The following is a 16,154-nucleotide window of genomic DNA, read 5'->3' on the forward strand; positions in this document are numbered from 1 at the left end:
TGTAGTATAGCAAACTTGGCCGGGGGGTGAAAAAGTTAATTTCAAACCCTGCATGTAAGAAGACTAGGTCCTATTTTCTCCAATGGGGAAAGACAGATATCTCTAATATCATGTGCTTTAATCACAATTAAACTACATAGAGTACTGTAAAAGTGCAATAGTCTAGATTTGTTGTTTTTGCGATGCAATAGTGATCATACATAATTATTTCTCAGTCTTTTTATTGGAATACAACCAGAAAATACAGGAATTGTTTATGTAGTATTAAAACTGTATACTACAAAATTATAAGATGAAGTGTCAAGTATTTGGCAAGTAAACTCCCTTTCCACTTGAGCAATAGCAGGCAGCTGCAGGATCTCTTAAACCTAAATGAAATTAAATCCTAATTTATCATTCTAATCGAATGACTTCAGGACTTCAGTCTCCTCAACAAAGATGTGTTTAGTGCCAAGAGAGGTCACACTACTGTAAATACTGACTGACTGATGCCTGAAGAAGACATTTTGTTCTGAAAATTTTTATGTTTTTAATTGTGTGTACATATTTCCTGTATTTTCTGTTGTATCTTAATAAAATAAATGAAATATGAACAAATATGGATGGACATTAAAACTTGTTGTGGTTGCCTAAGACTTTTGCACAGTATGTATTTCTGACCAACAATTAAACCTGATATCAACTTTACCATAACTTTGGTTCTTAAACAAAAATTTGGCTAAATAAACACATTTTCAAGATTGTTTCAGCTACTGCGCATCCGCACAGGTTGGCAAGAACATAAACATTACGTAGACACCTCATGATGTGCTGAAACATAATTCAGCATTGCCATCAAATTGGTTGGGTCTCCTCACTGTACTCTAGCACCAATCGAAGTCAACGGAGAGAAAGCAACTATGCTCTTATTTTGTGTAGCTTACGGTTGCAATAACCGGCGCAGTATTGATACCAGATTGCATGGGATTACCTTTCACAAGTAAGATTAAAAAAATAATTTAGGATTATTTTACCATCTACTGTATAATATCATGTCCTCGTTTTTACTTGCTGTTTACACAAATGTAACGTTTGTAACGAGTCGTTTTTGATTATTGTAGTTGAGGATACACCTTCCTTAGTAGAAATAAATGCAGGGGGGGCGCATTGGGGACCCATCCAAGATGGCAGCCATGCTGATCCATCAGCTCCAATAGGCAGCGTCAGTCTATGAGCCATCTGCGTGTATAATAGGCTTGTTCAACTTCATGTGGCGCTGCAAGAACCGACGTCCGGATGATGTCAAAGTACCATGAGAGCAATTTGCGAAATCATACGGAGGAGTCTGCTTTTAAATTTCTCTCGCGGAATTTTGACGTCATCCAGCCGTCGGTTCTTGCGGTGCCGCATGAAGTCGAACAAGCCTATAGTCTATTGGCAAGAACATCATGTGACTCAAATAGAATCCCTCCCCTACAGAATCATCTGTCTTTATTGATTGATGACTGGTTCTTCTAACCAGAGTGGTCACCAAAGTGGCCATATTGAGTGTTGCATTTGTCCTAATTCATAATTTTAATAAACTATAGTAAATACTACAGTATACGTTAATATTTACTATGGTAAGGTTTAAATCACTGGAGTTAAAGAAGGTATTTTTTTATGTGGGAAGTAAATGACAAAATTCATACTTCATGTGACAGATTCCCATGTGTGCCTGCAAGCTGTGTATGTTGCTCACGGGTTTTCATGTTTGTGTGAATTATAACCTATTACCTGGAAAGGTACACAACACGCTCATTTAACAAATGTCTTTTCATGAAATCTTTAAATATTCACATTAGCATAATTACTTAGACCGTCTTGTCAGTTTCTGGGCCCTGTAACAAACACTGCCACTGGAAATAACCTAGCAGGTTCTGGGTTGTCCCAGTTTTTGAGAATTGCGTCATTTTCTTTGCAACATACTGTAGTGTTATGTATATAGCCTCGTTCCTTTTTACGCCATAATGAAGAAATATTCTTTATTCTTCCTTTTTTCGAATGGTGAAAAGCACACCGTTAGGCAGATTAATGTGAGGATTTGACGAGAAAAGAACCCAAATGCAGATGTAACTAAAATAAAGGATTTATTGCACAAAACAGGGGAAAAACAAAGACCCACGAGGGGGTAAAACAAGATGGGATCACACTACACTAAACTAACATTAAACTAAACATTAACCAACAATAACTACAAATAACAAACTAGACTAAATATACTCAATACTCACAAAAAGCAAGACTCAGGACCACGACAGGGATGAAACAAGACGAACGCGCACTGAACAACAAACACAAGGACAATAAATAGGGACAAAGTAAATTACATACACCTGGAAATCATTACAAGTAAGGGATCGGGGAAAAAGTGACGAGACCCGGGAAATGCGTGGTCAGAATAAACCAATACTAAAACCACACATTTCCCACATAAAACATGGTACTGCCAGAACTCCGAACACAAAGACTAGAGCTGTGTCCCAATTCAAAGGCTGCGACCTTCTAAGGACGTATTTTAAGACCGATTGCGTCACAGCAGCGCGACTTGAGGCCAGTAAGGCCGTCCCATTTCAAAGGATGCTTAGAATGAAGCCTCAAAATGCGTCCTCATTTCTCCGCGATGTTAAGGATAGAACGAATGGATCCTTAACAGCCGAGGATATCCCAAGAGTCATTGCGCGTCTGCAACGGCTGCATATAATGGGTGGATATTCTAAAATAAACAATTAAAACCTTTATTAAATAAAAGTGTATTTATCAGAAAACATTTTTTCTTGTCACTTTTTTAGTATTATAAGTTATGTTTTGTGTTAATAATATTCTTTTTATGTTGCGTATATTTATGAGGTTGATTAATTTGGTAAACTGTTGAATAGTTTAATATACATCAACGTGCCATATTTCTAAAATAAATTAATAATTTTTCTGATGTCATATTTATTTTAATAAGTCAGAAACGTGCAGGCGGGCGCCTGCAGCAGGTGACGCTAATTATGGATCCTCCGAAGGTTAGACCGTCTCATTTCAGTTCTCTTCGCGAACTTCTGAGGCTTCCACCTTGAAAGACCGAGTGCTCATCTTTTAAGGTCGAATGCTCATAAGGTTGCAGCCCTTGAAATGGGACACAGCTTAGATGTAATAAAACACATGATTTAGACGAGTCCTGACAATTGGCACTTTAAAAAGAATGGAAATCCTGTGTGAATAAACTGTGAGATGAGAAGATACTACAGACACTAACAGTAAGTCTGGATCCTCTCACACACACTTAAGCTTTATTAAACATCTCTAGTGGGTTTGTACTGTTTAACATCTCCATTAAGTCATTTATTGAAATTCAGCATTGCTTGACAAAACCATGTAATGGTAAATGTGTTTAGAATATTAAATGATTTTGTAAAATGAACTTCATTAGAATGCAGTTTTGCAGGCTTTTGAACGGCAGATGTCTTGTAGATGTCTGTCTCCTGATGAGAAGGGTATTGTTTTGATGCTCGGCCTCTCTGTTGTGTGGTCCGGCCAGCGTGGTATTGTTTCTTCTGAAATCACAGCTGCGGTCACAAGCTGTGACCTCTCACTCGCAGTCACAGGGAGGCAAATGTTCAGAAGGAACCTTTGATATGTTAGCCCTCAGAAAGACAGATAATGTCAACAAAGAAAACTGATTAAAAGCAATATTGTGGAAGGTTACTTTAGTTTCTGTTTTTCTCACTAGATGGGAACTAGGGAAAAGGTAACTAAAGAAAAACTGTAATGGATGAATATGATTAGCTGTTGACCTCCATGGTACCTGAAAACTGACTGGCATATACTGTGCCAGGGCAGAGCTGCTGGTGTGCGATGTGTCATGAAAAACTGTATGCGCTGGCATTTCTGCTTTGTAGTTTCTCTCCCAGTTTCCAGTTGAGAGCTTACCTGTATATGTATGAGAATATTTGCCTGTGTGATTTGTAATATCAGAGGAGCTGGTATGCTAATTCTCAGTTCCTTTGATCTGGTTGGCAGCCACTAAGAGATGGTGAGGACCATCTGGAAAGTACCAGTGTTTATGAGAGAATAACAAGAGCTGTCCATGTGGTGTGCTTTGAACATCAGTTCCTCCACGAACACACAGTTTGAGATAGGCTGTTTGTTTGGGATTTCTTTGCTGAATAGTTATGGTGTTGGGGAAGGTTGAGTATGGTGAGAGTTTATAGAACCAACAACCTTCCACTTTCTGTATGTGAGCTTTAGCCATTTCTCTACCTGGAGACGATGATGGAAAAGCTGCTTTGGTTTTATTATACATTTATGGAAAATCAGATTAACGGAAAGTCTCTGTCACACACATATCTTACATCACATTACTTACGAAAGTCTTTTGCCTGTGCTCAAAGTTTGCAATAAGAGTTAACCTGATTGACAGGTAAAGAAAGTCTAACCATGGTCATAATCGCTATGCTAATGACAGGGTGTTATTCACAGAGGTAATCGCGTAGGCTTGAGTCTCTCGCTCTCAGGGGCTGACACGGGTTAAGAACAAAAACATCAGACTCCATTATAACACTCCGGTTATAAAATCCATTCATTGCCAGCATTCAACATCTACCTGCTTTGAACAATGAACGCAGAATACAGACAGCACATTCTAAGAAACGTTGGCTTGCTTGAACCCATAATAGGGGCAGATATGGACAAACCCAACAGTTGGGTTAATTTCAACCCAAGTGCTGGGTTGTTTGAACCCATAGTTGAGTAACATCAACCCAGAATAGGGTTATTTATAACCCAACAGTTTGATTTGTGCATTATTGACCTAACTATGGGTTCAAAGAACCAAGGATTTTTCAAGAATCCATGTTAAAGTCACAGTCTTGATTTCAGTCTTGATAGGTCAATAAGACACAAAATGTGACCTTATTACCTGACTGCACCACACCAGATCAACCTTTATTTTATATTACTATGTAAGGAATAATTGACGACGGGCTGTTGAAGTATAAGAAAATTATTATTGTAACGTCAGCACCACTAATCAGCGTTTGTGCCCTTAACGCTGCACAACTCAAATTGCGCCAAACATGGCAGACAGTAAATAGATGTATTGGGGAATTTGGCTATAACAGTGGCGTATCTTGAATTTTTATGTTGACGGGCATCTTAAAATGAGTGGACCGCTCTATTTTACATGTCTGTATTAAATGTGCACATTTTCAAGTGTTTGTGTGGACTGCGTGTGGAAATAAAAAGCATTGCGCTTGCAGGTGATCCGTGGTCACGACCCACGGTTCGGCTCGCATGCGATTCGAATCGCGGATTGACAGGCAAATTTAAATAGGAAAAGTTTATTATTTGCACGTGTTTCCAAGCCTTGCAAGTGTTAACATTCAAGTGATTTTAAACAATTTAACCACAAAAGGCGCTAAAGTGAGCACCTTTCTATAACTATGCGCAGACGCAAGTGGGGTTGAATGTGTCTGGTCCAGCTCCAATCAGACGTGATCATCCCTACACCATTCAAAGATCAGAACGCTTGATGTGTAGACTGTAGAGAGAGTTGTGCTACAGTGTGTCATACTGTAGTTCATTAAAATACATTTGATGAACAAATGTACCCCTATTTATTTTAGTACTGTGACTTTACTTGACTTTGAAACTTATGTGGACTCGACTTGCTTAAAAGTAACTAAATATATGAGAAAAAATGCCAAACTTATCAGATATATACAGAAATATGCATTTTCCGCTATCTTGAATTATTTTCTTCGACTCAAGCCACTCTTCACTCCGATTGGCCGTCACTTTGTCGCATCGCTCAGCATTTGCATAAAATAGCCTTCTTGTCTATTTTGGCCCCAACTTGCTTGGCGCAGTGGTGAGCTTGTCGCTTGTTGCTGGCAAATGGCCACTCCCATTGAAAATGAATGGTAGCCTGTCGCTCTGTCTTTTGTAGCTAATGTGACTCGGGGGAAAGACTTGAGACTTGCTTGGACTTGACCATGTGTGACTTTTTCCCACCTATGCCACAGACATTGCTCTGGTGCTTATTTTTAAGACATTTTAAAGGTTAGGTGTGCGGTTTGCAGAAAAACAATCAACAACCATAGAACATTTCTCAGCCAATCAGAATAAAGCATTCAACAGGCCCGTGTATATATATTATTTATGCCCTGGTGCATAAAACTCCAAAATGCTGCACTCATATCTCATGAAAATCAACTCTCGCTCCACTGCATTTTTGTGATCTCTCAAAGGATTTTCTGAGAAAAGTGCTTCCTGGAGGGTTAGTTTTAAGTGCTGTACCTCAACAGAACATCCTATGTCATGCAAAACTTGAGGGTTTCTGATAATTATGGTAATTGTCTTTAAAGTAGCCGAGACCATTAAAAGGTTCTTGCATAAATATGAAATTGCAGTGAATGGCGTATGCTGCAGAATTGACAGCTCCTGTGGTCCTGCACACCCACTCAAACCTTTATACTCAACAACCTTCTGTGCTTTAGTCACACATATGCACACATGCGCACTAAACAGTTGTGACCAGTGTCAAAAATGAATTCTTTTTATTATATTTGCCCCCTTCCCAATTCCATGAAATTGATTATCCAAACACACAGCTACTGTCCATTTATGTCACATTCTTCAATTCAATGTAATAATAATTACACAGTATGAGAAATTATGCCTGATACATGTGAATGCAAAGTAACAACATTTAGAAAAGATATGGCAAGAAATGCTCTGCTAGAATATATTTAAAATAATCAGATACTTATCTTTATATCATCCACATCACAATTTTAACATAATCAGTGTTTCGAGTATTAAAAGTGTTTTTATGATCATTGCCACCTTGCTAATGTTAATTTATTAAATCAAAAACACATGATATATGATATCAGATACATACACTACATATAGATATTTGACAGATGAATGTCACTGCAGTGTCTTTAGATTCTGTTATGCACATTATAATATAACACGTGTTATATATTTAAATTAATAATTTGAAAAAGCTTTTAATTTCTAAGATTATTGTGACTGTGGTACTGGAGCCTTTTAGCGTAAATTCATATTATACCATCTTCCTCTTCAATTTCTTTCAGTTCCTCTCCTCTGTTCTTCTTTATTCTTCTGTGATCCCTTCTGCACATGACAGATCACAGCTGTCTTTGAGTCCTGTCCTCGTAAGGCTTCTTCTTTCTGTTTAACTCAAACACACACACATGCTGATTTCCATATGTAATGGTTTTTATACTGTACAAACTGTATATTCTAATTCCTAATCCTAACCCAAAAAACACAGAAATCATTCTGTACACACACGCACACACGCACGCACACATAGACACTGAAGTTATCTAGTGACGGAGGGCTGTAGAGTTGATGGATTATCTACTTAAAGGTCCCTTACCTATTATGCAAATAGTTTTGTAGAAAGACCTGAGCATGGAAGTATTTGCAAGAGTGTATGGATTTAATATATAAAGGCCCATCACTGGGGAAATTTCATTTTAAATGTAATGCATGGTTATTGTACTAAATTAATTTATAATTATGTTACATTGTCACCTTGTGCATGCAGTTGTAGCCTATATTAATGAAAACAAGCAAGCTTTGCATTTAAATGCAACGACATAGTGTTTACAATGCATAATGTTGCAACACATTATATTAATGTTAATTGGGCTGTAATCTGTAGGAACAAGATTGCTCACATTATCATGTAGCATCATTACTGTTTTGGACACCCTGTTTCTGTTTATTTTATTTAGCTAATTCATCTAAAAATGTAATTTATTTTTTTAAAGAACTTGTTTGTCTATTAAACACATGGATAATATAGGATCCCATTACCTTTCTTTCTTTGCACAGAGCATTAAACTTACACACATTTTCGACAGAACCATCAGCCATTGTTTTGTACATGAATTTTTCTTTCAGAAGACCCTTTTCTTTCCCCATTTCTGTCTGCTGCTGCATCATTTGTGACCCGTCCTGGCAAATTGAGTTGGAACGTTATTTAAATTTTGACATTCTCTATTAAAGTTTTTTTTAAATAATGCATGATTTGTTGGAATCTGACAAAACTTGACAGAAATACTCCTGTTTGAAGTTGACAGAGTCAACAAGGTTAATTTTGAGAAAAATCCAAAAAAAATTAAGGTTCAAAAACAGCATCCATACCTTAAAATCACTGGTAAAATAAAAAATTTAGCACACACAAAGTCAAAAACAATATTAATATATGTTTAACTTTTTCTTTAATTGTTTGATTGACATTGGTAGAGTAATATAATGTTAAACATAACATTTTTCCTCAACAGTTAATCAAACATTCACTTAAGACATAAGAGATTATATCTGCACGAATTATTGTCAAAACATATATTTAATTCTGTGTATGTGTGTTTTAGGGGTCGGGCACTCGCACATTTGTGTGCACGCGCTTTAGATGTGTCAGTCAGCGCGTGGAAGTCCTGCACTGTATTTTCTCATTCCTGCGTGTTTTGACACCGAAACAAAAATCTTAGGTAGAACAAGTGGATGGACAACCATCCTTTGTGTATTTGTTAAGCATTTACACAGTACACCTCAGAAATCTTACAAAAAAAGATCATTTTAGATGTTCAACGACTATTTAGAGCATTGGGATCACCAGATGATGGCTTAATGTTTTTATTTTTATGCATAACTTTGACTCATTTAGACAGCACGTCACATTTACTGTCTAAGGCTACGTCTCAATTTATCCAACTATGGGCAAGACCAAGGGTCAAACAGAATTTGCGCTAGGGCTGGGCAAAAAAATTGATTTTTCGATAAAAAAAATTTTTTTAAACGTGGTCGATTAAAAATCGATTCTCAAAGGGCACGAATCGATTATTTTAAAAAAAATAACCTGACCCTGTTTGATCAAGGAATGCGACTGTTTTGACTTTTTTCAGCATACATTCATCTTGCATCAAAATTGTATTGTATTTAACATAATTGTATGCATTTGAAAATTAAAGATGGGTTCTGTTTTAAGTACCCAAGTGTACCTAAAATAAAAAAGTGTAATTTACAGGTTGGTGGCTCTTAATTTCTTTTTATTAATAACCCACTTGTAAACTTATGTTCACTCGAGGAATCGAACCGAGAATTGGAATCGAATTGATCCGAGAGCTTATGAATCAAAATCTAATCAATCCGGAACATCTGAATCGATACCCAGCCCTAATTTGCGCGATGCATGTTAATAAAAATTTGTGACGTTAAAATAAATTTACGCTAAAACGTTATTAACGCATTAATTTTTACCTCCCTTTTATATAAACTTAAATGCGCCCTTAGCTGTATAACTGCACTAGCTGTTAAAAAACTCTTACCTGTACTTGATCTCTAAGAAAATATATTGGTTACACTTTATAACTAGAGGTTAAAGTTTATGAACAAACTTTGATGTTGGCTTGACAAAGGCCCTGGCTATGAATTGTTCCTTATTAATTCATGTTGATTCAATATTTTTTTTTGTAATGTATACAGTTTAAAATGTGAAAATGAATGCATATATCTGCTGTTAAAGTATTGTTTACTGCAATCATGTTAGCTATAGCATTTGCTGAAGTGTTTCTAGTGGACTAGAAATGAATTTGAGAGGATTTGAGGTGTACATGGGTGGCAGAAGTGTAATAATAGTGAGGCAAGCAAGGACGTCTATTTACAGAACTGTGCATAGTTGTTATATACTGTGTCATTTGCATACAAAGTCATGCACACTGTGTGCATTTGTAAATACATTGTTGTGATTATATAATTCAAATAAGATTATACATTTTTTTTTTACTGGTATATTATTAATTGTGTTACACGTTGCCCTCAACATTGTAGATCGGCCAAAGCAACCATATATCAATTAAACCCACTTACACACACATACTGTGCACACATGTGCCACCCATGTACAGTCTGTTTTCATTTCTGTGTCACAGATCGAATACAAAGGTCAACAGTGGTGGCAGGAGGTCATGATATTGAGTCACTCTCAAGGGACCCAGGTTTGGACTGTTAGCATGACCTTATTAGCCAATGCTTGTTGGTGCCAAAAACTACACCGGGTAAATGCTTCAAGTAAAATTATTTGGCACTCAACCCACTACTACTTAAATTAAATGTTCATAACATTCATTAATTAAAATTAATTACAGTCCTTTCCTGACATCTTTGCCAGCGTGTGGGTTAAACGACTTCTGAAGTGTAGCTGAAGCTTGAAATAGTCACATATTTATAAGATCAAAGGTCAAACGGGACAAGAAAAGGGCAAATAATTATACAGGCACCTGCGAGATCTCCAGAAATAATATAGCGTTTGGAATTTCAGAGATGTTGCTTGTCTCGTAGTGCAGACAAATTCACACCCTCCACGATTTATTCTTTCTTAAAAAAAACTCTCACTCCCTGCCTCTCAAAATGAGGAATAGTCTTTTGCAGTAAGATTAACTTCCGAGTGAGGTGCTGAGCTGTTCTGATTTGTAATTCTAAGCAACATGTTTGCATAAGGCTGCTCATAGGCCAAAATTAAATTTAAACTTATGCTGTGCAATAAAATGATATATAGACGGTTATATACGCATCTGGTCCGAACTTTACTTCCTGTTTCATTTTTTTAAATGCTCTGAATAGTTGCTAAACTGAACTCTTGAACAAATACCTTGTCGAAAATAACAACTTTTTTTTGTTTCCTATGTAATCTACGCGTTGTTTATTTTGCTTGTTATATAAACTATGTTTAAAGTACTTTATTGTTATTTATTCTTAGCGGAGTTTACCAGAAGTTACGTGTTGACCACGAAAGCCACTTGTTTATGTTGTTACTGCTGAAACCATCTATATCGTTGACACCGTTTGGTTGGACCCCCTTTTTTCTTTACAACTGTCCTAATTCTTTGTGGTATAGATATAGATCTGGTGATTATAGAGGCCATTGGAGTACAGTGAACTCATTATGTTAAAAAAACAGTTTGAGATGATTTTAGCTTACGATGGAAGTAGCCATCAGAAGATGGGTACACTGTGGTCATAAATGAATGGACTTAGTCGAACAATACTCAGGTAGGCCGTGGTGTTTAAACTATGCTTTATTGGTACTAAGGGTCCTAATGTGTGCCAAGAAAATATCCCCCTGCACCATTATACCACAACCACCAGCCTGAACTGTTGATACAATGCGGGATGGATCCATTCTTTCATGTTGTTTTCGCCAAACCCTACAGTACCATATGAATGTCCCAGCTGAAATCGAAATTCATCAGACCAGGCAACATTTTTTCCAATTTTGGTGAGCCTGTGCGAGTTGTAGCCTTAGTTTCATTTCTTAGCTGACAGAAGTCTTCTGCTGCTGTAGCCCATCTGCTTTAAGGTTCCACGTGTTGTGCATTCAGAAATGGTGTGCATGTATTGGTTGTAACAAGTAGTTATTTGAGTTAATGTTGCCTTTCTATCATCTCAAACCAGTCTGCGCATTCTCCTCTGACATCAACAAGGAATTTTTGTCCACACAACTGCCACTCACTGGAAATATTTTCTCTTTTATGGAGCATTCTGTGTAAACCCTAGAGATGGTTTTGCGTGAAAATCCCAGTAGATCAACAGTTTTTGAAATGCTCAGACCAGCCCGTCTGACACATACAACCATGCCACCTTCAAAGTCACTTGAATCCCCTTTCTTCCCCATTCTGATGCTCGGTTTAAACTTCAGCAGGTCGTATTTATCATGTCTAAATCCATTGAGTTGCTGCCATGTGATTGGCCAGGGCGAATTGGAGAGGTCTCGAAATACAAATATTGACTTTTTGCATAAACTGGATGTACAGTAACTGTCAATAAAAGCCTTAGACAACTATTAGATGTTTGTAATGGCAAAGTAACATCTTATAAAAATGTCTAACAACATTGACTTTATGAAAAGAAGACTTGATGAAAATTTATATTTGCGTCATTCTTAAAACGTTTGGCCACAGCTGTAATGCAAAAATATTACATATTGTGCTTTTAAACTAATAAAGCTAAAGAGGACAGATTCCCTCTCTAATGAAGCATAATGGGTTGGGGGGCAATAGTTAGTGAAAAGCAATGATGCACACAAAAAATATGATACCATCTGCACATCTTTGCAATTTTATATTTAATATACTATGATTTGAGATGCACCAATTAAATTCAAATTGTCCACTTTATAGACATGCAAGCTGGGATGCAGCGTTTGTGTTATTTTGGGTTCTGTGCAGGAATTTAAACAGCTATGAAATGTTGTGTCAGATTTGCAAATCCACACCACAGTATAGGCCATAATGACAGTGCTGATAAGACAAAGCCTGTCACAGGCAGATGCCTGCATGTACAAGTACTTGCTTCCTACTTATATACCTAGGGTAAAAATAGAAAGTTGCATACAAATAACCACACACACAAATTGTATGCTCAGAACTGGATTGGTGATGTTACAATAAATGTCTTGCCAAATTGATGTTCAGCTGGTTTGATGGTCTACCAGCAATATTTTGTACATAATTGTGTTTTAACAATGTAGGCCATCTAAAACTTGTAATATTTTTATTTGCATGATTTAGCCTTAAAAGCCTCAAAATAAACTCTTTCTGCCACGCTGCAGCAGCTCGGATTTTCAGGGTGTCCTGCCACCCTAAAGATCTTTGGGGGTCATTGCAATTTTTAAGACATAAGACATGTAGTTGTGGTGATCTGACTCAGTAGGTGATCAAAGACACATCAGTGATTAATCATTATTGTTAGTCTTAATAGACCATATTGGCAGAAAGCCCCATAATCACAGCAGGGGTTCAGTACAGATGTTACACACACATACACAATGACCCAGTAAATGGAATAATACTAAATCCCATGACTCCACAGCTGATCTGAGCTCAAATTGCTTGCAGCTGAGTACACGCTTGTTGGATTGGTTTGGTTGGGTTGCTGGCTTGTCTCTGGGTGTGCGTGAATAATAATAATAATCAGATATTGCAGAATACTGGAAAATCCAATTTTTAATGAAATGTCAGTGATTGTAGTTTTATAAATGATTCTGGATGCAAACAGCATGGCAAATTATTAAAATGGGATATATTGTGTCAACATATCTGTTGGTTTCTATTATTCAATTGGTATGTAATAGAAAAATACAATGTGTGCGAACAAATATATGCTATCCATTTTCAGTTTATTCCCCGATTGTTTTTCTTTCTTGCACACATAATATAGACACACGGTATCCTAAGCAGACTCCAGTGTGGTGGCTGCTGTCATGACCTCTGGCGTTCTGCAAGCGATGCAGCAGCACGTCGCAGAAGGCAAACCCAGACCAACTGTATCTCAAAACGGATCACACAAATGTGCACCCTCACATCACAAGGTTATTACAGTGATGAATTATCTAAAAATTAACCTCAAATTATGTTGTTCAATTTTGACCCGTGTAATGTTTTTCTTATATTTAGAGTTATGGCAGAATGTTCAAGCATTTTTTTTTTGCTTGGCATCAAAAAGAGAAAAGAAAGTACTGCTAAAATAGTTTGTGTTATTTGCTACTTAGTAAGGGGTTGATCACACAAAATGCATTTTTAACCGTTAAAAATGCGAGGCAGACTGCACTGACTTTATTTGATTGACTTCAGAAAAGAGCAGTGCAGTGTTTTTTATATTACTAGGCAATCACAGAGGCAGCTGTCCTGTCAATCAAATATTGAAGTCTGAGCAGAAACTTTATATTATCAGAAACTTTAAAAAGAGGGCGCTTGCTCTGACCTTGTTCGACGCTGAGAGGTGCTCAAACATGCAGGAGACAATGAGTGATGGTGCATTCACACCAGCCGCAGTTGGGGCAGCAAACATACGCTATTCGCGGGTAGTTGGACGCTTGAACATTTGAGTTTACTTGCTTTATTCATGCGCGAAATTCTAGTCATTTGTGACATTCATGCAGAAATTCGCATCATGGGGGGGCTTCTGTGACTCAGCAAACCTCCAGTAATCACATCAGTACTACAGCAAGGTCCTGAACAAAAAAAATCCACCAAAGTTCAGATTTTTCAACTCGCGCGTTTCCCGCGGCAACGCTAAATTCGCGCAGAACGTGCCTACCGCACCACAGGATGCCAATTTGCATCTTTGCATTGACTTAACATGTAAATAACTTGTGCTTGCCGACCTCTACCGCGTCTGGCATTTGAGGAGTCAAATTCGCGCCTACAGCGTCTAGTTTGCCGCTTTAACATTTTGAGTTTACTCCCTTCATTCACGCGTGAAAGCCGCGAGAGAAATTCTATTCATCGAGACATTCAAGCGGAAATTCGTGTCATGGGAGGGGCTTCTGCGACTCTGCTCGCTTCCTGTAATCATGTCACTACTAGAGCAAGCTCCTAAATTGGTTAACCCGTTGTGTTTTTCCGCGAAAGTTTAAATTTTTCAACTTACGAGTTTCCAGCGGCAAAGCTCAATTCACGCCATTCGCGCGAACTAGACGTGTGAGGCAGAATCGTGTCTATCTCGCCGCACTAAACGCCTCATTAGGGTCTAACCCTAACCTCCAGACGCAAGTCAATGCGTCTTTACATTGACTTAACATTGAAATCACTCACGCTTGGCGCCTCTACCGCAGTTGGTGTGAACGCAGCATTAGCATCCAGCCCCTTCAGCTTCACTTATGTCCCACTTCTTTACCCATTTCGTTTATGAGTGATGCGCGGTGATGTGCTGCCAAGATTGCGACAGTTGGCAAAACCTATTTTAAGCTTCAAAAATGCACTTCACAAACCAATGGGTGATGTCACGGACACTACATCCATATTTTTTTTACAGTCTATGGGTGTGACAGAAAACAAAAACACAAGGCATTTGGCGAACATAAACAGCACGCATAACACTCACTGCCCAAAGAAAAAGGCATCCCACTGCCATAAACGCGTTTTGTGTGATCTGTTTCTTCGAATAAGTTTGAATGTAACTAAAGGACTAAAAGGGATAGTTCGGCCAAAAATGATATTAAACCCATGATTTACTCACCCCCAAGCTGTCAGAGTTGCATATGTCCATCGTTTTTCAGACAAACACATTTTCGGATATTTTAGAAAATGTTTTAGATCTTTCAGTTGATTAAATGTAATGTTACGGGGTCCACGACCTTCAAGTCCAAAAAAAGTGCGTCCATCCTTCACAAAATAAATCCAAACAGCTCCAGGATGATAAACAAAGGTCTTCTGAGGGTAATCTGCGCGGTGTTGTTGTAGAAATATCCATATTTAAAACTTTATTAACGAAAAAAATACCTTCCGGTAGCGCCGCCATCTTAGTCGCGTCCGCATTCAGGATGAGAGCTTACGCACTAAGAAAAGTGCGTACACTACGCTAATACTCTCTCCTGAATACAAAGGAGTCTAAGATGGCGGCGCTACCGGAAGGTATTTATTTTCGTTAATAAAGTTTTAAATATGGATATTTCTACAACAACACCGCGCGGATTACCCTCAGAAGACATTTGTTTATCATCCTTAGATTTAATTTGTGAAGCATGGACGCACTTTTTTTGGACTTGAATGTCGTGGACCCCGTAACATTACATTTAATCAACTGAAAGATCTAAAACATTTTCTAAAATATCCGAAAACATTTTTTTCTGAAAAACGATGGACATATGCAACTCGGACAGCTTGGGGGTGAGAATGGGTTTAATATCCTTTTTGGCCGAACTATCCCTTTAATCTCAATGCTAAATTGTATGTACTGTAACAGGAAAAAATACATTAGTATTCGATTTGTTTAGTGATGCCATTCATGTGCCTGAGGGGTGTGACTGTAGGGAAGTGTCAATGGGTTGTGAAACACTGTTTCATGTTAAAACTGATGTGAAAATTTTCTGAAATGCAATTATTTACTGGTAATTTTTTAAGCACTTTGGGGAAACAGAAGGCTGAAATTTCTGCTTCATGCGAGGGTGGAATGACTTGAGGGTAAGTTACTGTACAAGACACATTTTATTTTTGTGACCTATTTTTGTTCACACTGTAGCTTGAGGTTTCATATCAGACACAAACGAAATGATTTTGTGTTTTTGCTCCTTGTTTTAAAAAGAACATAAATGTAAAATGTTTTAAAGC

Source organism: Paramisgurnus dabryanus, chromosome 17 (assembly GCF_030506205.2).
Source record: "Paramisgurnus dabryanus chromosome 17, PD_genome_1.1, whole genome shotgun sequence".
Classification (NCBI taxonomy): domain Eukaryota; kingdom Metazoa; phylum Chordata; class Actinopteri; order Cypriniformes; family Cobitidae; genus Paramisgurnus; species Paramisgurnus dabryanus.